Genomic DNA, 22,035 nt, shown 5'->3' with positions numbered 1-22,035 from the left:
GTTTTGGTTTTTGCAACAGGGAAGGCGCCCCACCCCAGTAAGCGGTGAACGGCCGTTCTTCCTCCACTCCCGGCTCGTTTAGCGCGAGCTGACAAGAAATAGGCAAAGGAGAGAGAGCCCCTTAGGAATTTGGGGATTTGGAAGTGTGCGAAAGAGAAAGCTTCCTCTACCAAGTAGAGCTGTGCCAAAGATAGCGAGCTCTGCTTCTGCCTTTTGCACAGCTTCGCGGGGCGCTGCAGTAGGAAAAACTGAGGTGTCAGTGCTGCCTGGAGAGAAAAAACAGCAACTGCTTTCCTTGCTACCTGTGGCTTCTCTTTGAAGGAGCTGGCGGTGAGACCCAGAGAAGTTACAGTAGGAGGTGTCACTGCTGTCCTGCAATGGCAGGTGGCCTCAGATTTATCTATCTATCTATCTATCTATCTATCTATCTATCTATCTATCTATCTATCTATCTATCTATCTATCACATTTACATAACCACCCATTTCACATACATGACATAGATGCCCTCGGAAGAGGCCCAGAGAAATTATAAAGTGATAATCTGAATAGTCACTGCTGTCCCGTACTGGCAGGTGGCCCCAGATGCCCCCAGAAGTGTATGTTCCACAGCTGCAGCTGTTTTCAAACCATGAGCAGGATGTTTTGTCTCCCATGATTATTTGTTCTGTACCCTGCCTTTCTTCCAGGAACCCATGGGGGTGGTATAGATTTCCATATATGGTATACTTCTAAAACAGCCTGCTGGATAGGCTGGTGGAGAAGGAGTTATTAACCCATCTTCATCCAGTGACTTTCCATGCCTGAAGGTAGACTTGAACCTCTGTCTCCTGGGTCTGGGACCAACATCTTCACCATTACCCCACGCTTGGTTAACCTGTCCTTCCTTTCAGGAATGTTGCACTTAGAGTATGCCCCATATCCCTTTGTGCAATACAGGAGGGAGAATTACTTATTACAATGTGCTTGTGAGCAGTTGATAGCATGCTACAATTAATAGGAGCTAGCATGTATTTTTGTAATACCATCCCACATTGTTATTTCCTTCTTTGATGGAATTACTAGCATAGTAAATCTGGAGAATTATGTAGACAGATTGTAATTGGACTCAACAAAGCCTTGGATGGAGTGCTAATTATATTCCCTTACACAAAATGCTAAAATATAAGCTAGATGATAGACTCGTATTGGGTGAACCACCACACCAAAGAATGCTCATTAATGTTTCCAGCTTCAGAGGGGATTATACCTAATGAAGGGCCAGAGGACTTTGCTGTTCAACATTTTTTTTATCAGTAGCAGCTGGGGATGCTGAAGCAATATAGACAGTCCCTGATTTATATAATGCAGTTTGGTCATAAGTCAATATCATGTCATGAATCTTGTGACCAACAAAGTTTGCAATCTTTTTTGTGGCCATCATTAAACAAACATAGCAATTGTTAAGCAAACCAATGGTTCGCTATGGATGCAGTTTTGCAGAAAACAGTAAATTCTGGGTTTTGCAAAACCATTGTAAAACACAGTCACATGGTTGCAGGATGCTGCAAATGCCACAAATGTGATCCAGCTGCCGAGCAGTGGAAGTTTGGTCATATGACGATTGGGGAGGGGGGGTTAGTGTCAGAACTTTAAATCCAGGTTGTAACTAGCCCTAAGGTAGCTTCATTATAACTTTGATCAGTCTCCAAGGAGTGATAGTAGATCAAGGGCTATCTGTATTTAAAAAGTCTGCAGATGGCCCAAAGCTGAGTGGGTTGCTAATACTTCAGATAGAAAACTGAGAAGTGAGCTGAAATGAATAGGATGGAATTTAGCAGGGAGAATGATAAAAGTTCTGAACTTGGGCAGGAAAAATATGAGACACAAGTACACGTAGTCCTCGAGTTAGAACCACAATTGCACCCAAAATTTCTGTTGCTAAGCAAAACAATTGTTAAGTGACCTTTGCCTCATTTTATGACCTTTCTTACTGCAGTTGTTACGTGAATCACTGCCTGATTGCATGAGCTGTCAGCCAGCAGAATGTGAAATATCCTTTTGCTACAGTCTCGATGCTGTAATGGCTCCTGCAGCAATCAGAGGTTGAGTAAGATCACAGGTGTCAAACTCGCTGCGTCAGATGACATGTTGGAGCTGGGGTGGGCACGGCCTCTCTATGATACAACCGGCCCAGTTTGACACCCCTGAGTTAGATCAACCCAGAGCTGATTGTCTTTGATAGTGAAGTGTTCAATGAAGCCCTGCCAGTTCACATTTACCTGATCTTATTCTAGTCTTTTTTCACTGGCTGATATGATAGGTTGGACTAGTTCCTCACCTCATTGCCACTTAGAATGTAAGTAAGTCATAAGATGAATTCACTGCCTTTTCCATATGAAACCTCTAGAAAATAGGAGTGAGTTGGCAGGGATCCCTGTATGTATAACACTAAATAGCACCATGGACTAAATTGACCCAGTCTGATTTTAGGCTAGGGATGGGGAGATAAGAAAAAGTACTTTCTCTAACTTAAGGCAATCTGTAGTCTTTGATCTAAATTTAAAAATCCTGTTCAATCAATCATTCGAGACATCTGGTAAGATCACTATATTCATGTCTGTTATTTAGGGAGTTGACTCAGGAAAAAAGAATTGTACGTTGTGTCTTTTGAGGCAGATGTGCTGGGTCACTGTTAGCCAGCATCATATCTTTCCATGGTTCACACTCAGTTTTCAAAGCTTCTCCTCATTGATATTAGAAAGAAAGATGCAGTTTCACAGCAAGATGGAGGAGATTGTTTCATCTGCATCATCTGGCTCTTTCCTTTGCTTGGTATATATTCACCCTTTTCCCCCCCTGGCGAGTAAGTTGAGAAACCGCAGAAGATAATGCCTTGCTTCACATCTTAAACCTTTAAAGGTAAAGGTAAAGGTTCCCACGCACATGCGTGCTAGTCGTTTCTGACTCTAGGGGCCAGTGCTCATCTCCGTTTCAAAGCCGAAGAGCCAGCGCTTGTCCAAGGACGTCTCCGTGGTCATGTGGCCGGCATGACTAGACGCCAAAGGCGCACGGAACATTGTTACCTTCCCACCGTAGTGGTCCCTATTTTTCTACTTGCATTTTTACGTGCTTTCAAACTGCTAGGTGGGCAGAAGCTGGGACGAGTAACAGGCGCTCACTCTGCTACGCGGCACTCGGGATTCGACCCGCCAGACTGCCGACCTTCTGATCGACAAGCTCAGCGTCCTAACCCACTGAGCCACCGTGTCCCTCTTAAACCTTTAAAAAGGCCTAAAGCCGGGCATTGCTTCCTAATAAGAAATATTGCTTCTCTTACCACAACCCCATGCAAAGGAAAAGAGTGTGCAGGGTAGGAGAGCAAACTAACAGGTGTGCTTCACCTACCCCAAAACCATAAAAAAAACTTGCTTCAGCCTTCACCATTACTCCCTCCCCCCAATACACAGAAAAGAGGGGCAAGTGTCCCAACAGGCTGAAGGAGACACATTTCCTTTGTTTTCCCCAGGCCTGCTCATTGGTCTGTTTGTTCTTTTATAACCTGTGGGGAGTGTTGCCTCTCATTCATGCCTCCAAAAAAAAAGTATGATTATTACGGTTGGGTTGGCCAGGATACTTCACTTAGAATTTTACCCCTAAAAGGAAATCCCTCAAAAAGTGAATTTCCTAAATACAGATATATTTAAAGCTATGTATGTAGAAATATCTATTTTGTGGTTTCTGTCATCGTACCTTTTCTTGAATTCCCCCCTTTCCATTTTCCATTTCCCTGTTTCTTTTTCTTCCCTTTCTTATATAAGGAAATAGTCAGGAAATAAAAATTAATATCTCCTAAATCCACTAAGTGTCACTGTTCTACCAGAATTGAAAATCTCAGTTTCTCTACAGTATATAGTGGGCCCAGCACTTGATCATTTTTGAAGAGCATTGTTATGGTGAATAGTAAAAGATAAAGATGCTTTTTCTTTTGCCTCCTTCAAATATTTATAAGAAATAAAGGGAAGCAATATATTTATAATCTGTTGTAACTTTATACTGCTGTAATTCCAAGCAAAACTGCCAGTGGAGTCACATAAAACTGATATATAAAACAGATAAAATTAAGAATTAAAACAATTATAGTAAGCATAGCCATGACCACACTATTCCATCAATGCTTTTTGGATAACTCATTGTTTAATCATTTCCTGAAGGCCAACAGTAAGGACCGTCCATCCCCACTGCAGGCACTGCAAAGAGACTCTACTCTCAAAATCAACAGATCAAGAGTCTGAAGGAGGAGAGCAGCCCTGAAGCTACCTAAAGGAAATTATACATTAACATTCCATTGGACTTGGAAGTACATTGGTAGTCAAGTTACTACAAAATAGGATTTAAATGACTGTAGCAACTCTGCTTCACTGGACTACTGCTTCAAAGGCAGCCCCATGGACAACAGGGGAGAGACCTTATCTTCCTCACTGCTATCAGCTGGGACTCTGGTCTGGAAGGAATGGAACCACTGGAGCATAGAGTCTGCAATTCCCAACCCTTGCAGGAAGTCCAGGATGATACACTAGTCACTCCCTCCAATTGAGAACCTTACAAAAGTCATTGAACCAAATGTCCAATGCCGTTTCTCAGTGTAATTTCTTACTGTTCTTATTCCTACAGTGGAGGCTTCAATATAATGTTCCCTCATCTTCCTCCATTTGTGCTCCAGGTATCTCTTCTACAGCTTCATCTTCTAGAAGTTCTCATAAGCCCCAAATTAGCCCACAAATAGAAAGCAGTCATGAATTTCCGAATTCCAGATACCTAGCAAAATCGCTTGCCAGTTGTTAGGGAAACTCCCCAAGTGTCTTTTGAAATCCTCTAGATCAGGGGTGTCAAACTGTCCCTTGAATGTCCCTTGAACATTCATCTCTAAGCAAGTTATCTAAATAGATGACAGAATATGGCTTCTCTCTGGTTTCACTCCGGCTCAATTTCTAAAGAGCAGTCATGTGAGAAGGAAACCTAATACTGTTGTCCATGTTCTAACTTTAGCCTGTACAAAGTAACTGGGGGAATTCCAGTACCAGCCAAGAAATCAGGTCCAGGAACTCAGGAAGAGTTGCTGCGAGGCAGCATGGTGGCTAGAATGTAAACAGACCACCAACTGTGGAGAGTGAGGCAAATCTCCTGAGGTAGTCTGGAATCTTTTTAGGTTTGTGGAACTGGAGCAAATAGATAGCATTTTCTTTACCATTTGTCAGTTTAATCCATGTCTGTCTTGGTTCCTGCAGGCTGCTAAGTAATTGGGTACGGGTAGGGTGTAGTGATACCCACTTTAAAGGTATTTGACCAATTTCCCCTGGTCTCCAATCTCCTTTAAGGAGCTGTTCCATCTATTGTGATGGAATGTAGTGTGTGGACTTCCAGGATGGAGGGAATGCATTCAGGAACAAGAGACAATTCAGGTTGTGTAAGAGAAAGAGGAGTAGATGGCTCTTCCCTAATAATTCCCAGAGTATATGCTTTATGAGGCTGGCAATTTGCTTTTGGATTCTGTCTATGGGTGAGGAGCAATAAAGAAATCTGCTTAGAAGAATGACACGTATCTTTCTTGGTTTTTGCAGCCTGATATTTATAGATGCCTTTAGAAAATATAGATTATATATTTGAGGGGTGTTGGCAGAGGCGACTTGGTTTGTGGTGAGCTGGTGGTGGTCAGCCGGTCACACCAAGCTGGCTGTGGTGAATTATTCTGGCTGACTACTGTCTATTTGGGCTAAGATCCTAAGATGGGCAGTTTTAAGAAAGTTTGAGTTGTGTTCATTAAATTTAATCACTTACCAAATACATGTATTTATTTAGCATGTGCCACATACCAAATATAAAAGTTCAACCAACTATTAATTGCCTAATAACATACAGTATAAATAGCTAAATTTAACTTCAACTATTTGTGTTGATGAAAAGGTTTAGAGGTTTTTTTATATTTTATGTTTGTGAGTCATGTTTGGGTAATGAACAGCTATATAAATATGATAAAGAGACTTATCTAAGACTTCTTGTCTTGGGTGATCAGCCCATGGTTCGAATCTCAGAAGGGTATGGCTGGCTGATGACGACTAATGAGTCAGAAATGCATTTCAGTTTCCCTTTAATTCTTTGTTAGTAATTTACACAAATATAGGAATTGTCCGGTGTGACTACTGCCTGTTCGATAGCCTTCAAGATAGGCTGAAAACAGGAAATAAAGATTTGCCCCATGTTTGGGGCCTAGCAAGGTAATCTAAAGAGTTAACATTTGAAACATATCTTCCCTTGCAGAAAAAAAGCTAACAGAGCGAGAGAGACCTTGTGGCTTAGAGGCAAATAACACTGCCTCATATGCAATCAGCCCATGGTTCGAATCTCAGAAGGGTATGGCTGGCTGATGACAAAGCCCTGACTACTGTTGTAACGTTTGATCAGCTGTACAAAACCATGCATTTTTAGAAATTTAAAAGTTACTGATCCATCCTGACTTCACTAATCTGGTCTTCTGCAGAGATCTGCATTATTATCCGTGCCGCTGCACTTTGCACCAGTTGAAGCTTCCAAGTGGATCTCAAGGGCAGCCCCATGTAGAGAGCGTTACAATAGTCTAGGCGAGAGGTCACAAGAGCATGGGTGACTGTACGTAAGGCATCCAGGTCCAGATAAGGCCGTAATTGGCGAACTAGTCGAACCCGGGAGAAGGCCCCCTTGGTCACAGCTCTTATGTGATCTTCCAGGGAGAGCTGCGAGTCAAGGAGGACACCCAGGTTGCGGGCCCTATCAACAGGGGGTAGTAACTTGTCCCCGATGTTAAGGGATGGGATGTTCTGAGTATCCTGGCTTGCCGGTACGTACAGCCATTCAGTCTTGTCCGGGTTCAGTTGAAGCCTGTTCCTCCCCATCCATTCCCGGACCGCTTTCAGGCAGCGGGACATCACGTCGAGGGCATCACTGATATTGTTTGGAGTTGAGATGAAAAGCTGGGTGTCATCAGCATACTGATGGTACCCTACTCCAAAGCTGCGAATGATCTCACCCAGCGGTTTCATGTAGATGTTGAACAGGAGAGGCGAGAGGACCTACCCCTGAGGGACTCCGCAAGCGAGAGGCCTCGGGGTCGACCTCTGTCCCCCTGCCAGCACCGACTGCGAGCGACCCTGGAGAAAGGAGGAGAACCAACGCAGAACCGTGCCTCCCACTCCCAGTCCCCTGAGGCATCGCAGCAAGATACCATGGTCGATGGTATCGAAAGCCGCTGAGAGGTCTAATAAGACTAGGACAGAGGAATGGCCCCTGTCCCGGGCTCTCCAGAGATCATTCATCAGAGCGACCAATGCCGTCTCCGTGCTGTAGCCCGGCCTGAAACCCGATTGGTACGGGTCTAGATAAACCGCTTCATCCAGGATCTGAGGAAGTTGGTGCGCCACCACGCTCTCAACAACCTTCGCAAGGAAGCGAAGATTGGAGACAGGACGAAAGTTATCCAAAGAGGATGGGTCCAAGGTGGGCTTCTTGAGGAGAGGTCTCACCACCGCCTCCTTCAAGGTGGTGGGGAAGTGACCCTCACTCAGAGAAGCAGAGATGACCGCTAGGAACCAGCCTCGTGTCCCCTCTCGAGCTGCATAGGCCAGCCAGGAAGGGCACGGGTCCAGTAAGCATGTGGAGGCGCTCAACCTTCTCATAATCCTGTCCACTTCCTTAGGAGTCACAGGATCAAATTCCTCCCAGATGACGTCGACAAGACTGTCCATGTCTTGTTCTTCCAGCTCAGCCCAGTTGGAGTCCAGGCCAGTTCGAATCCGAGCAATTTTATCCAGCAGATATTGACCGAATTCCTCGGCTCGACCCTGCAAGGGTTCCTCCCTCACCTCTTGGTTCAATAGGGAGCGAGTCACCCTGAACAAGGCAGCCGGGCGATTATCTGCGGATGCGATGAGGGTGGAAAAGTAGTTGGATTTTGCCACCCTTATCGCAGCGAGATAAGACCTGGTGAGGATTCTTAATCGCAATCGGTCGGATTCGGATCGACTGGATCTCCAACGGCTCTCTAGGCCCCGTCTCCGACGCTTCATCTCCCGGAGCTCCGCGGTGAACCATGGGGCTCGCTGGGATCTGCGCCGTGTCAGAGGCCGCAAGGGTACAACTCGGTCCAGAGCCTCCGTGGCTGCCTTTTCCCAGGCTTCCACTAAGGCATCCGCCGAGCTGTGAGCAGGGAGTGCATGTGTGTCCCTAAGCGCTGCCTGGAACTTATCAGGGTCCATTAGGCGCCTAGGGCGGTACCATCTGACTGGCACCGTGCACCCACGGTGGGGGGTGGCAAAGGGGAAGTCTAGCCGCAGGAGGTGGTGATCGGTCCATGACAGGGGCGTAACAGTCGTGGCACCCCCACCGATATCATCACGCCACCGTCCAGACAAGAACACCAAGTCTGGGGTGTGGCCTCTCTCATGAGTCGGTCCAGAAATTATTTGCGACAGGTCCATGGCCGCCATGGAAGCCATGAACTCCCGAGCCAGTTCTGACGATCCTCCCAGGGACGGTAGGTTAAAGTCGCCCAAGACCATGAGTTTTGGGAATTCAACCACCAACTCTGTGAGGACATCGAGTAGCTCGGGCAGGGCCGCCGCTGCACGATTAGGTGGTAGGTACACCAGCAGCAGGCCCAACTGCGCCCCTGGGCCGTATCTCAGTAGGAGAGACTCACACCCGACCATCTGAGGGACGGTGGTCTCTCGCGGGCTAAGGGATTCCCTGATGATAACTGCCACTCCCCCGCCCCTCCCATGGGTCCGAGGCTGGTGCAGCACCTGGAAACCTGGCGGGCAGAGGTCAACCAGAGGGACACCACCCTCTGGGCCCAGCCAGGTTTCCGTGATGCAAGCCAGGTCCGCATGCTCGCTCTCCACTAGGTCACGAATGAGGTGAGCTTTGTTAGCTACGGACCTTGCATTCAGGTAGACCAGCCTTAGCATGGGAGGCTGCACACCTTCGCTCCCGGGTCCTCCGGGGGAGTACAGAGGGTCGGAGCGTCTCACCGCTTGTACAGAGCGGAGATGACACTCCCGGTGACGATACGGCCCTCTGTCTGTGCACCTTCTGCCGTTCCCCACCATCCTGGGAATGGGCTGTTTGTCAGTACACCACTGGGTATTATCGGCGACTGGTCCTCGTTGTACACCGTCGCGAATGGTCGTAGGCCTGGCATGTGTTACGGTGGCTGGAAGGCATGCCTTTCCCACGCAACCATAGTCTTCTCCCACCCCCCTCCCTAACCCCACAAAAAACTTAACTAAGAACTTAATCAGGGGCCTCTTGTGTATATATATATATATATATATATATATATATATATATATATATATATATATATATATATATATATATATATATATATATATAATGTGTATATTTTATGTATTCAGAGAACATTGTAAAATTAAAACATTGCAAGTGCTACATTGCAAGTGCTAAAATCTTTAATGAATCAGTTTACTGATACAACTTGAAATTCGTCCTCATGATTACCTTACTCATAGTCAGGGGCAAAAGTGCATGTGTGTATGCCCAATGGACAGAAAGAGTTGGGGGATTAAAGGTTCCCTGCTGAGGCTGTAGCTTAAAATATTTTTAAAAAGAGGACACATTCGATATAAAAAAGACTAGGAGAAAGACTGTAAATCAAACACTTATATTTATTTTTTAAAAGGGTTATAAATTAGTTTGAAATTACACATGTTATTGTATAATCACTGATGTAGATGGAGTTCTTTCATCCCACATACAATATAGACAAGAAAAAAACAAGAGCCATATTTTTTTTATACAAAGATACACCAGGGTAATAGTACGGAAATTTATGTAATGTATGTAATCAATATATATAATCAATACAGGAATGTTCAGGTTGATTCTACGGTAATGCCCTGCCCCCCCCAACTTTTGTGCATTAGGAATGGGTTCTATGGAGATAAGTTTTTCCACTGACCGGAGGGGGCATGGTTTCATGTGTTGCCTCCATCCCGTGGATGGCGCTTCGCTTGCTTGCACTGCCTAGCTTCTGGCATGCCATGGACTGGTGCCAGTCCATGGACTGGGGTTTGCGAACCCCTGTCCTAGGGAAAAATTTCTAACTATATAAGAAATTGAGAGGCAAGGCACACATGCTGTTTGAGAGATAACTCAATGATTATTTTTCAAACAGTATGTAAGTATCTGCCTCAACTAGGTCTCCCAAGAAAGCAGAACTCTTGAAACAGGCATCGGTTGAAAAGGAACCTTTATTGAGAGTTAGTGATAGCAGTAGAACAAAGCAAGGTCTGAAGAATTTGCATGGAAAAGGTTACATCATAATGCCCATTCAAGACTCCTCCCCACAGTGTCCAACCGTCCAGTTGAAATCCAGCCAATCCATAGGTGCTAGATTGTTTTGAGAACCTGGATTTAGCGCCCAACTCAAGGTATCTCCCGCTTTTGTTTCTCAATGGTCCCAGGCTCCATTGTCTGGAGAAAAGGCAGATGTTTTCAGGCCACATTCCTTTTTCATGAGGGAGGACATTTCAAAGAGGACATAGCATAGCAAGGCAAATACATTCCCCAGTCAGCAGCTCCCTTCCCACCAGAATGGCCGACCCGAAAAGAATATACAGGTGATGGAAAAATAAGCAGGCAAATACATTGGAGCGGTCTGACACAGTAGCTATGACCAAGGCAAAAGAATGGGCAGAACCATGGCAAAAATGAAATTCGATTTACCTGTATTAAAATGAAAAATTAATCAAATTCACCTTAAGGTGGCCTCATGACTATTGCAGTGTGCTGTACGTGGAGCTGTTGAGGAAGTTCCTATGTCCATTTGCTACCTGAGAAGCTGCTTATTTCCAATGGTTTTCACCCACTTCATATATTTGAGCAGGGACTGGGTGCACTCCAAGTCTCCTCTATTAAATGTGGTCATCCTATGGCACCAACGAAGCATGCCTTCTGGCCTGTGGCTCCACCTTCTGGAACACCATCTCTGCAGACATAGGGACAGCACTCTCTCTTCTGAGGTTCCGGAAAGCCTCAAAACCTCACTCAGGCCTGGGGTTAATATACTGTGGAGCCTCTGTTATGACTCTTTGTTATTGTGATGGTCAGTGCTTTTTTTGTAAAAGAAAAAGGTGCCGGAACTCACACATGTCATACAACCCTCCTTGCCTAACCTACAAGGTTCCATCCAAAAAAGGTGCCGGAACTCCGTTCTGAGCGTTCTATGAGAAAAAAAAGCCCTGGTGATGGTTATTTTGGTTCAGGCTGTTCGTGTTGTCGTATGCTCTTTAACAGCTTATAGCATTTTTAGATTTTTGTAAGCCATCCTGAGTTTATCAGAGTGGGCAGCTATAATGAATCTAAACAAATGACTATAATACCTTATGGATTTAATAATATTCCCTTTCTGCCACATTAAAGAATTCAGTTCAGTGGAAATGTTTGGAGGATTTCTAGCAGTGCACCCAGGCTTTCAGAGATTTCAACCGCTCCTGCTTTATAGGTTGTCTGTACCTCTACTCAGATGGAAACATTATTCTCCGGCTTTTCCCCAACAGAGCCTTAAACATGCAATGGTATTTTAGCAAAGTTTGCTAAGAAGTTGCGTTGTTGTGCTCCCAGTCAAAAGGGAGAGTGCCAGATTGGATGCCTAAAGTATTTTCATAGGGAGACCTGTTTTTTGAGTGCTATTTGGTATACCAGATGGTGTCACTAAAGATACCTCGTTGACACTGATTATACCCACTTGCTACAGATGCTTTCTTTTGTCAGTTGAAAAGCTTCTGAGATTTAACACTATCAGAACAGTGTTAATCTAACCCAAAGTGATCTAGTAGAAAGGTGGGGAAAGGAAATTTGGATGTCTTATCTTGTGTGAGCCCAAGCACTTGCTTTTGCAAAGCGCCATTGGATTATAAAACTGATTAGCAGCAGAGCAATGCTGCTTCACATCATCCATGCTTAATTTTGGTAATTCTTCATTGTCACAAGATATGGTAATAGAGTTAAGTTAAATTAAATGCATACCTTCATCCCGGGTTTATTCGGACATTCCACCTCTTGCTATGGGGGGTGAACTATTACCCCCCGTAGATAGGGCTCGCAACTTGGGAGTCCTCCTAGATTCACGGCTCACCTTGGAAGACCACATAGGAGCTGTGACTAGGGGGGCTTTTGCCCAGGTTCGCCTGGTGCGCCAGTTGCGGCCCTATCTAAGCCGGGATGATCTATGCACGGTCACTCACGTGCTTGTGACCTCTCGACTAGACTACTGCAACGCTCTCTACATGGGGCTGCCCTTGAGGACCACCCGGAAGCTCCAGCTGGTACAGAATGCAGCCGCGAGAGTTGTGTTGGGAGTCTCCCGATACTCCCACGTTACACCTTTGCTCCGTGAGCTGCATTGGTTACCAGTTGCCTTCCGGGTGAGATTCAAGGTACTAGTAATGGTATTCAAAGCCCTACATGGCAGGGGGCCGGAGTACCTTAGGGAACACCTGCTGCCGGCATCAACTTCCCTCTGCCCTGTGCGTTCCCACAGAGAGGGGCTCCTCAGGGTGCCACCGGTCAGAGAATGCTGACTGGTGGCCCCCAGGGGGAGATCCTTCTCTGTGGGCGCCCCGGAGCTATGGAATCAGCTACCGGTTGAGCTCCGGACGGCGCCCGATCTTCGCTCCTTTCGCCGCGAGCTAAAAACATACTTTTTTGAACAAGCTGGCCTGGCCTGATGAGGGGATTGGGGGGGGGGGTGTTATTGTTATTTTATTGGGGTTTTAAGATGTATTTTAGCATATGGGCATTTATTTAATCATTTTTTAACTTTTGTAATCCTGTATTTTTATTCTTGCCCTGTTCACTGCCCTGAGTCCTTCGGGAGAAGGGCGGTATAGAAATATTATTAAATTAAATTAAAATTAAAAATTAAATGCTATTAAATTTAAATTAAAAAGAGAAGTAGACAAGTTATATGGTGGATAGTTTTCTCAATGGAATTAGCTATTGTAGATAAAGATCTCTCTCTCTCTCTTTCTCTCTCTCCCAGAAAAACAATGCTGTGCGTGAGTTGTATAAGTCAAGTAGGTTCATTGTCAAGTGGTTTAAACTGTGTTAGCTCTGTACTAACAATCACTATTCAGCCGTGCTTCAATTGAAATAGACACTTTTCTAAGTAATTTGAAAGTGAATCTCGGTCAAAGTTAGACAGGTATCTATAAAAGACTCAAATACCAGTATAGAAGACAAATATTTAGAACAGCTAAAAATAATACAAGAAATGAAAATGGGTCCTTACTTAGCATTGTATGTCCCTTCATTATTATAATATTAGATAAGGAAAAGGGGGACACAACAAAAAATCTTGGGCTGTATCATGTGGTGGCTTTACTTCAGTGGAAAATGTTTCTCTGCAATTAAATTGGCCATCTGATCATTGTCAGTTTTCCCTCACTAACCATAATATTTCACATCATCTCTTATTTTATTTTGGAGGGCTCCCTGTTGCACAGGAGCTTTTCAGAGGAGAAAGAATTTTGAGTAGATAAGATAAACACAGAGCATAAAATCACCAGGGTGGAAGGGACCACAGAGGTCTTCTAGTCCAACCCCCTGCTCCAGGCAATATACCATCCTGGTCAAATGGCTGTCTAGGTTATTTTTAAAATCTCCAGGATTGGAGCACCCACAATTCCAGGACACAAGCCATTCTGCTCACTAGCACTAGCAATAGTAATAGCACTTAGACTTATATACTGCCCCATAATGCTTTACAGCTCTCTCTGGGTGGTTTAAATGTCAGCATATTTCCCCCAACTATCTGGGTCCTCATTAATGACCTTGGAAGGATAGAAGGCAGAGTCAACCTTGAGCCCCATCAGGATCGAAGTCTAGGCTGTAGGCAAAGTTTGCCTGTAATACTGCATCCTAACCAATGAATCATCAGGGCTCTTTAATCCTTCTCACTCTCAGAAAATTTCTCCTTACATCTAGGTTGGATTTCTGTTCAACCAGCTTCCATAAAAACAAAGTTTCTTTCAAGTTGAACTTAAATCCTGGTGATGTTATGGTTGTACAGCAAAATCAAGATTCTTTTCTGATTCTGGGATTTCCAAGTGGTGTCCCACCCAAGTATTAACTAGGTATGACCCTGCTTGACTTTTCAAGATAAGTCATAACTGGCTGGGAAGGTTTGGAACATCAAAAATTGTGAGAAGTAAGGGAAACCAGTATTGGATTAGATGGGTTAACAAAGTTATAGCCTTCTCTGTAAGGCTCGTCATAGGTTTAGAATGAAAATAGCTGAATAGAATTGATTCTCATCATTTATATTTGCAAATTTATCTTCTTGCTAAAATATATTTCTAATTACAAAATCAATACTCATGGAGCTTTCATGGTCATTCACAGACATGCAGAGCTGCAAAAATTTGAGTTGCCCATTGCACATGTCCCCAACTGAGGGTTCAGTATTTGTGAATTCAATGTATACAGCAACTTCATAGAAGGTAACTACCATGAACAACAAGAATTGACTGTATTTTACTAAGCTTATTTGACTTATTTCCCACCTGACTTTATAGAGGCAAATGTTAGTAATCTCTGAAGAACTGTGCTATAAGGAAATTGAAAACTGGGTTATTCTGGGACGCCTGTGATATCCCACTTGGGAGAACATCATCTTCTAAAATGCCTCCTTTCCTTGGGAGTTTACATTACTTCTTTTTCCTTTGGAAATCCATAGAAATTCTGGTTGAGTTGTCTGGACTTTGACCCACACTAGAGTTAATAAGATTTCCTAAGGGATACATGCAGAAATGTGTTAGTAGAGGTGGGATTTGCATTAATGGGGCAGAATTAAAAAGAAAAAGTCCTGAAGTAAAGTGGCAGAAAGAATGCCAACTGGCAGAGTGAAAGGGAAATCCATTAAGGTGAAATAAATAAATAAATAAATGAAGGAGATGTGGATTAAGAAAAGCTTAGGGAAAGAGATGCAGAATTGGCCACATGTGGACTACCGTATATAATATGATAGAACAAATGGAAGCAAGGGAAAAGTGCCAATAAATTACTTTTAAGGAAACAGTATATCAGAATGTAAGGAATGTATGGAACGTACCAAAATATAAGGAAAAGTATATCAGATAATAAGAGGGCAGTTAGCAGTTAAAAAGCTAAGCTTCAAGACCCGAATGCTGTGTGACAGAGCGAGCTCCTGTTCTTGCCTTCGCTTCTGCCCACCTAGCAGTTTGAAAGTAGGGAAATGTGAGTAGATAAATAGGTATCACTTTGATGGGAAGATAACATTGTACCATGTTTCACCACATGCTCTGTGCTGGAGCGTGATATCATGCTGGCCACATGACTGCGGAAATGTCTTCAGAGAATGTGGACTCCCTCAACTAAGAAACAGAGATGAGCATTACCCCCTAGAGTTGGACACGGCTGGAAGGAGAAACCTTTACCTTTTATATACTGTTATGTTATATTCTTGAGCGAGTTTCTTTTGACTCCCAGCTCACCTACCACCATCATATGAGAACTTACATTCTTTTTCTATGATAGATTTTGGCTACCTTGGTTGAGTTTTTTGATCATATCTTTCTTGATACATTCATGTCTTGTTTTTCTCTCCTATACGAGCTGCACATTGTTCAGAGATCCTTGTTTTAATCTGCTTTGCAATAAAGCCAGTGGCTTTTTTATATATACCAGCTTGATCATCTTTCTTACGCTTCAGCTATGACTATATGAGCAATCCTTAGGCACTAAAAAGAATGCTATTTGCAAAGATTGATCTGTAAGGCAGACTTGTGACTCCTTTGTTCTTTAACATGTTGCTCTGCAAGCAAATGACAGAAGAATTTTTGAACATTAGTGGAATAACAATGAAAACCTTAAAAACCAATCTCAAATGTGATGTAACTTTTGCTTTCTAATGTTTTTATTTTGATCTTTTTAGGCATAAAAATAACTCTCTGTATAAGACATCCATGCGGATATTGGATGTTATCTTTCATAAGTGAAATACAGTGTTTTTATAGACATAGTGTGCACTAAGTAGATTTTAGTTTGTAAATTTAATAGAAAGTCAGTTCAATAGCTGCAATAGAGGAAACTAAAAATATTTATTTTTACCATAAATATTTACAGAAAGTAGGATTCTTGACTAACATATTCCATACTGACACTTACACTGATAAACTACAATATTCTTATAAACATAAACCTGATGGATAGGGACCTTGATGCTGTTAGTGCAACCACCTTCCATTATTAGATCCTTGTCCCATCTGGTTGGTGAAAACCACCAAGATGGTGACTAGGAGGTGGGTTCAAGCAGTGATAAATTCCTCACTGCAGGCAGGGCATTCCCAGAGCCTTTTAAGGAGGTCCTGGTTCACCACCTCCTTTAAAAAAGATCACTTGATCCTACTTGTCTGGACACTTGTCATCTGGTGTCCCATCTACCCTTCTTAAGGAAGATGGTACAAAAGGTGGTTGCTTCAAAGGATCCTGGATGAAACAGATTAGCTGGACCTCTTCCAATCAGGATTCACTCTCGATTACAGGACAGAAGTGACATTGGTTGCACTAGTCCGTGATCGGTGGTGAGACCAGGATGGGGGTACTGTAACTATCCTTGCTCTCCTTGATCTCTCAGCAGCCTTTGATACCATCAACCATAGTATCTCTTTGGGCCGGCTGCAGAATTTCGGACTAGTTGATGGAATTTTGCACTGGGTTTGGCTTCTTTCTCCAAGGCTAATCCCAATCAGTGTTGATGGGCAGTGAGATGTGCAGCCCAGAGCTGCTTTTTTTTGTGGCATGCTGCAGAGCTCAGTAGTCTCTCCATTCCTTCTTAACATCTATGTGAAGCCACTGGGTGAGATCATTCACCACCAGGTGTTGAGATATCATCAGTATGCTGATGATACTCAACTTTATATTTCCACCCCTGGTGGTCCAAGGCAGGAGTCCCCAACCTGTGGGCTGCAGCCTGGTAGCTGGTCAGTGAGCGCACACACACACACCACACGCACTAGCATCACAGCTGCAGGGTGTGAAAATAGGATGCTGCGGCTGCAGGGTGCAAGAATGGGCTGCCGCGGCGCCTCAGGGCATGAAAACGGGCCAATGCTGTGCCGTGGGGCACAAAAATGTGACTCCACCACACTGTGGGGTGTGAAAATGGAGCGCTGCACCACACAAGAATGGAGCAGGGCTAGTGAGTATCACACAGGCACTAGCCCCGCCCTGCTTGCATCTGCACACGTGCGCATGTGTGCATGTGAAATGCTTCCCCCTTCCTTTCCCTCTGGTCTCCCAACCGAGAAAGGTTGGTGACCTCTGATCCAAGGGATGCTGTTGCTGTCCTCACACAGTACCTGGAGGCTTTGGGGCCTGGTTGAGGGATAACAGGTTTCAGCTGAATTCTGGCAAGACCAAATGGTTTTGGGTGCATGGAGCTTCAAGATCCAGGATTTAAACTACCGTAACTTAGTTCTTGAATGGGGTGGCACTACCCCAAACAGACTTGTGATTCCTGCTCAAAGAGCAGGTGAGAGTTGTGACTAGGACATGCTTTGTACAGCTATGTCTTGTGTGCCACTTGCGGCCTTTCCTGGATCGGGAGTCTTTGCACTTAGTCATTTAGTCCATAAAAAACTTCTTGAGCTTACAGTGCTTGTTTCAAGTACCCCATTGTTTATCTGTGATCTACAAAAGGGTTCCCATCTAAACCTAAGAGCATAGGCTACTCAGATACTTACTGTCATAAGTGACTGAGACTCAGAAGAAAACCCTAAAGCCCATCCTATTTTGGATGTGTTGTAGATGTAGTAAGCTACTTGTAAAAGAATTGTGTGACATAGGCTGGATATTCATCTACACAACAGACAAGAGAAAAAAAACCAATGCAGAGGGTTTATAGTTTGTTGAGGGATGGGCATATAATGGCAAGAAAGGAGAACAAATTTATTCAATTTATATTCATTCAATAAACATTTCAGAAAAATGCAACAATAATGTTTAAGTTTAAACTTTGAACTATTTGCCCACTACTGTTGTATGCTATCTGGACTTGCATTTTTTCCAAGTTGGTCAGCTTAATCAATTAATTAACTAATTTTAGAGTGTAACATAGTGATGTCAAAATTGCCATCAGATCACTGGACCAATGGAACAATTCCAGGTTTTTAATATTGGAACTTTCATCTTTCCCTGCTTTTCTCTGTGTTCATGTACAGCTTGCTACTAAACAGAATACCCCAATTACAAGAAGACGTTCAAAATCACTCTGCTTATATTTTTCCAAGTTGCAGTAAGGGGATCACACATTTTAAATCAAGGAAGCTTTGGTCAAAATAGTTTCATAAATCTCTAGGAAACTGAAAAGGTTTAATGGCTTCAGCAATAGAATTTAGTGGTAAGTTTCTTCTGAACAGTAAAAACTTAAAGCAAAATCTCTGTTTGAGCAGAGGGGAAATTAGAAAACTTTTTCTGATCTCAGCATAAGCTTTCACAGTCAAGCCTTGAAAAGGAGGAGAGCTTTGCGATTACCTGGCAACAAGAGTCTGTAGAAAACAGAGCAGTCACCAAATTCAGCTGCATGATTATTGATCTTTTGAGGTTGCTTGAAGATCTTAACAGTGCACATGGGAGTGGCTTTCTGCTCAGGATACCCCATATCTTTCCCTCTTTAAAAAAAACCCTAACAGCAAAAATGAATAATAAAAGTATCCATCACTACATCATTGGAAGGCCTCTTGTGTTCCTCCAGCTGATGGGAGAATAAATTGTTTGCCTAATCCAGGGGAAATTGCTCATCTCTGAGGTAAAACAAAGGGGTCAGTCACTGAATTTTTGCAGCTTGAAAGGGAACCTCAAGGTAGCTCTACTGATTTAAAGTCAGCTACCTAAGCATTCTAATACAGGCAGTCTTTGTTGAAAGAGCATTTAAAGTTATGGTGGTACTGAATGAGTGGTACTTATGACCGGTCCTTAAAGTTCCTGCCATCCCAGTATCCCCCACAGTTATGCGATTGCAGCCTAGGCACTTGGCAATCAAGCTTGCAGTGTCCCATAGTCACATGATTACCATTTGCCAGCTTCTTACAAGCAAAGTCAATTTGAAATCTGACATGGAAGGTTGCAAATTGTTTCTGTCACTTGCACCCTTCCTTACCTGCCAACAGCCATCCCTGGCCCCTTCGTGCTCAGGCCACACCTCACATTGTACCTTAACTGCCTGCTGGCCCACTTGCAAACACCTGGGGTTTATTTAACAACCACGATTTTCACTTACTGATGGCAACAAGGATTTCCAGGATTGCCACTAGTAAGCAATGTAGTCACATGTTGTCGTACTTTACTATCACATTGCACAGTGATAGAAATTCCAACCCCAATTACCACTAATAAGCAAGGATCAGCTATAAATATAATTCCGAGGTCGAGTAAATGGAGGTTCTTAGAATGGGGGAACACACATCTCTCTTTTGACTGGAAAGCCTTTTTATGCCAGTGAAAACATAATCGGTTGGGATGGAGTTTCAAAGGCTAGGAACAGCCAGGAGGAGACCATCAGTTTCTCCTTCCCCTCTTTTGCTCCATCTAGTTGGAAAAAAAACTCAGCAGGGTTGAAGGTTTCTCTTGAAATGTGGAATGTGGCACAAGTCGCTGTTGGGGACTAGGTAGACTTTCTGACATTTACCCAAATCCATAATTGTGTGAGTGAAGTTAGATTAAATGATACCCTGATGGTTTATTTTAATAAATAAAATCCCATTTATGCTCGCATTTGTTGAAACTGAAAAGCTAAAAGCTTTTAACAGAAATGTGTTTGTCAACTGCTTTGAGCCTGCTTTGTTTAACTATTGTTTTATTTACAATTTACAATTTCATTTATTATTTAGCTGTGGGGGAAGGTCTGGCAGAACCTGAGGGAGGATTTAAAAGATGAATCAGCCTAAAATCCCTACATAGCCACAAGTGAACTAAGTGCAACCACACTGGAATTCCGTTGACTCTTATCTAACTCCAAGCAGGTGCTAACCATTAGTTGAGAATATTCCTGTACATAGGCATGAGTAGCAATAAGTTGGATCTTCACATGTGGACCTTATCCTTTGTGTCTGACATGTTTAAGAGAAAGTAGATGAAAACTTTGGTTGATTTTTGTGGTGGTTTTTTTAAAAAAACCTCCACAGAAATCAATCAAAATTTCTGTTTACTTTTTTTTAAACATGTCAGATGCAAAAAAAAATCCTTGTCAATGGAAGTAGAGAAAAATGTGGAAATTAAAGAAACATCTATTATGTACATTTTTAAGAGTGCATGTTCAATATGTTTAAAGGGACAGAATACCTAATCATTTATCATTGATTGATCACATTAAATTTTATTTTCATGTCTTCTGAAACAAGATGTAGGAATGGGTTGGATCCATGAATAATTGGATCCATAGCTTGTGTCTAATAACAGCAGGTTTAGTATTTATTTATAGCAATCAAGGTGTACATTTTTGTCATTTTGAATTGTTATGGAGTTGGTAAATGAATTAATAATTAAATCAGAGAAGCAACTCTAACTGACTTTAGTTTTGGTAGCGACTGCCATTCTCTCGTTTGAGAATAACTAATTTTTCCTTCATTAATTGTTAGATTTTACATTTATCATTCCCTTAGTTATAATTCCTCTTATTAAAATGTACTCTAATTAAAGCTATTCCCTATAAAAAGCCGGATGCTTCAATTTGTGCAAAATGTAGGAATAGGTATTCAGATCACATAATGGTAATACTGAAAGATCTGTAGAGGTCATCAGTGGCTTAACAGGTGCAATTCTAGATGTTGGCATTAACCTTTAAAAATTTAAAATAGCTTAAGGCCTCACAGTCTGAGGGACTGCATCTGATAATCCTGATAACCTGTCTGACAATTGTGATCTGCAAGACAAACTCTTGTGAAGATGCTCTCAATATCAAAAACTTAAGCTATAGACTGAACACCCTAGGGCAGGGGTAGGCAACCTTGGCTCTTTTATGACCCGTGGACTTCAACTCCCAGAATTCCTGAGCCAGAATTCTGGGAGTTGAATTCCACGAGTCATAAAAGAGCCAAGGTTGCCTACCCCTGCCCTAGGGATTTTATATTTGGCCTTATTGCTCACTATTAATTGTAAATATGTATCTTTTTAATAATAATAATAATAATAATAATAATAATAATAATAATAATAATAATAATAATAATAATAATAATAATAAGAAGAAGAAGAAGAAGAAGAAGAAGAAGAAGAAGAAGAAGGAGGAGAAGGAGAAGGAGAAGGAGAAGGAGAAGGAGAAGGAGAAGGAGAAGGAGACGACCTTGGAGGTCATCTAGTCCAACCCCCTGCTCAGGCAGGAAACCCTATACGATTTCAGGCAAATGGCTGTCCAGTCTCTTCTTAAAAACTTCCAGTGTTGGAGCATTCACCACTTCTGGAGGCAGGTTGTTCCACTGGTTAATTGTTCTAACTGTCAGGAAGTTTCTCCTTAGTTCTAGGTTGCTTCTCTCCTTGACTAGTTTCCATCCATTGCTTCTTGTCCTGCTTTCAGGTGCTTTGGAGAATAGCTTGACTCCCTCTTCTCTGTGGCAGCCCCTGAGATATTGGAACACTGCTATCATGTCACCCCTCACTCTTCTCTTTGTTAAACTACACATACCCAATTCCAGCAACCGTTCCCTATATGTTTTAGCCTCCAGTCCCCCAATCATCTTTGTTGCTCTTCTCTGTACCCTTTCTAGAGTCTCGACACCTTTTTTACATCGTGGTGACCAAAACTGGATGCAGTATTCCAGGTGTGGCCTTACCAAGGCATTGTAAAGTGCTATTAGTACTTCACGTGATCTTGATTCTATCCCACTGTTAATGCAGCCTAGCACTGTGTTGGCTTTTTTGGCAGCTGCAGCACACTGCTGGCTCATATTGAAGTGATTGTCTACTAGGACTACGAGATCCCTCTCA

At 43.0% G+C, this 22,035-nt stretch overlaps 1 protein-coding gene across 2 annotated transcripts in view; it reads left to right on the top strand.

The window, feature by feature from the left end:
* Window positions 1-22,035, top strand: part of EPM2A (EPM2A glucan phosphatase, laforin) — a 55,557-nt gene that overhangs the window by 610 nt on the left and 32,912 nt on the right. The window contains exon 1 of one of the 2 annotated variants that reach the window (XM_083367479.1): window positions 19,982-20,075. The exons of the other annotated variant lie outside the window; for it this stretch is intronic. The gene's annotated coding sequence lies outside the window, so the exon portion shown is untranslated. Of the gene's footprint in view, window positions 1-19,981; window positions 20,076-22,035 lie in introns of those variants that run through there. 2 annotated transcript variants of the gene reach the window in all.

The sequence above is a fragment of the Vipera ursinii genome (genome assembly GCF_947247035.1).
Source record: "Vipera ursinii genome assembly, chromosome: 1".
Classification (NCBI taxonomy): Eukaryota; Metazoa; Chordata; class Lepidosauria; order Squamata; family Viperidae; genus Vipera; species Vipera ursinii.
The sequence above is the reverse complement of the archived record's forward strand: the minus strand, read 5'-3'. Positions and strand labels throughout refer to the sequence as shown.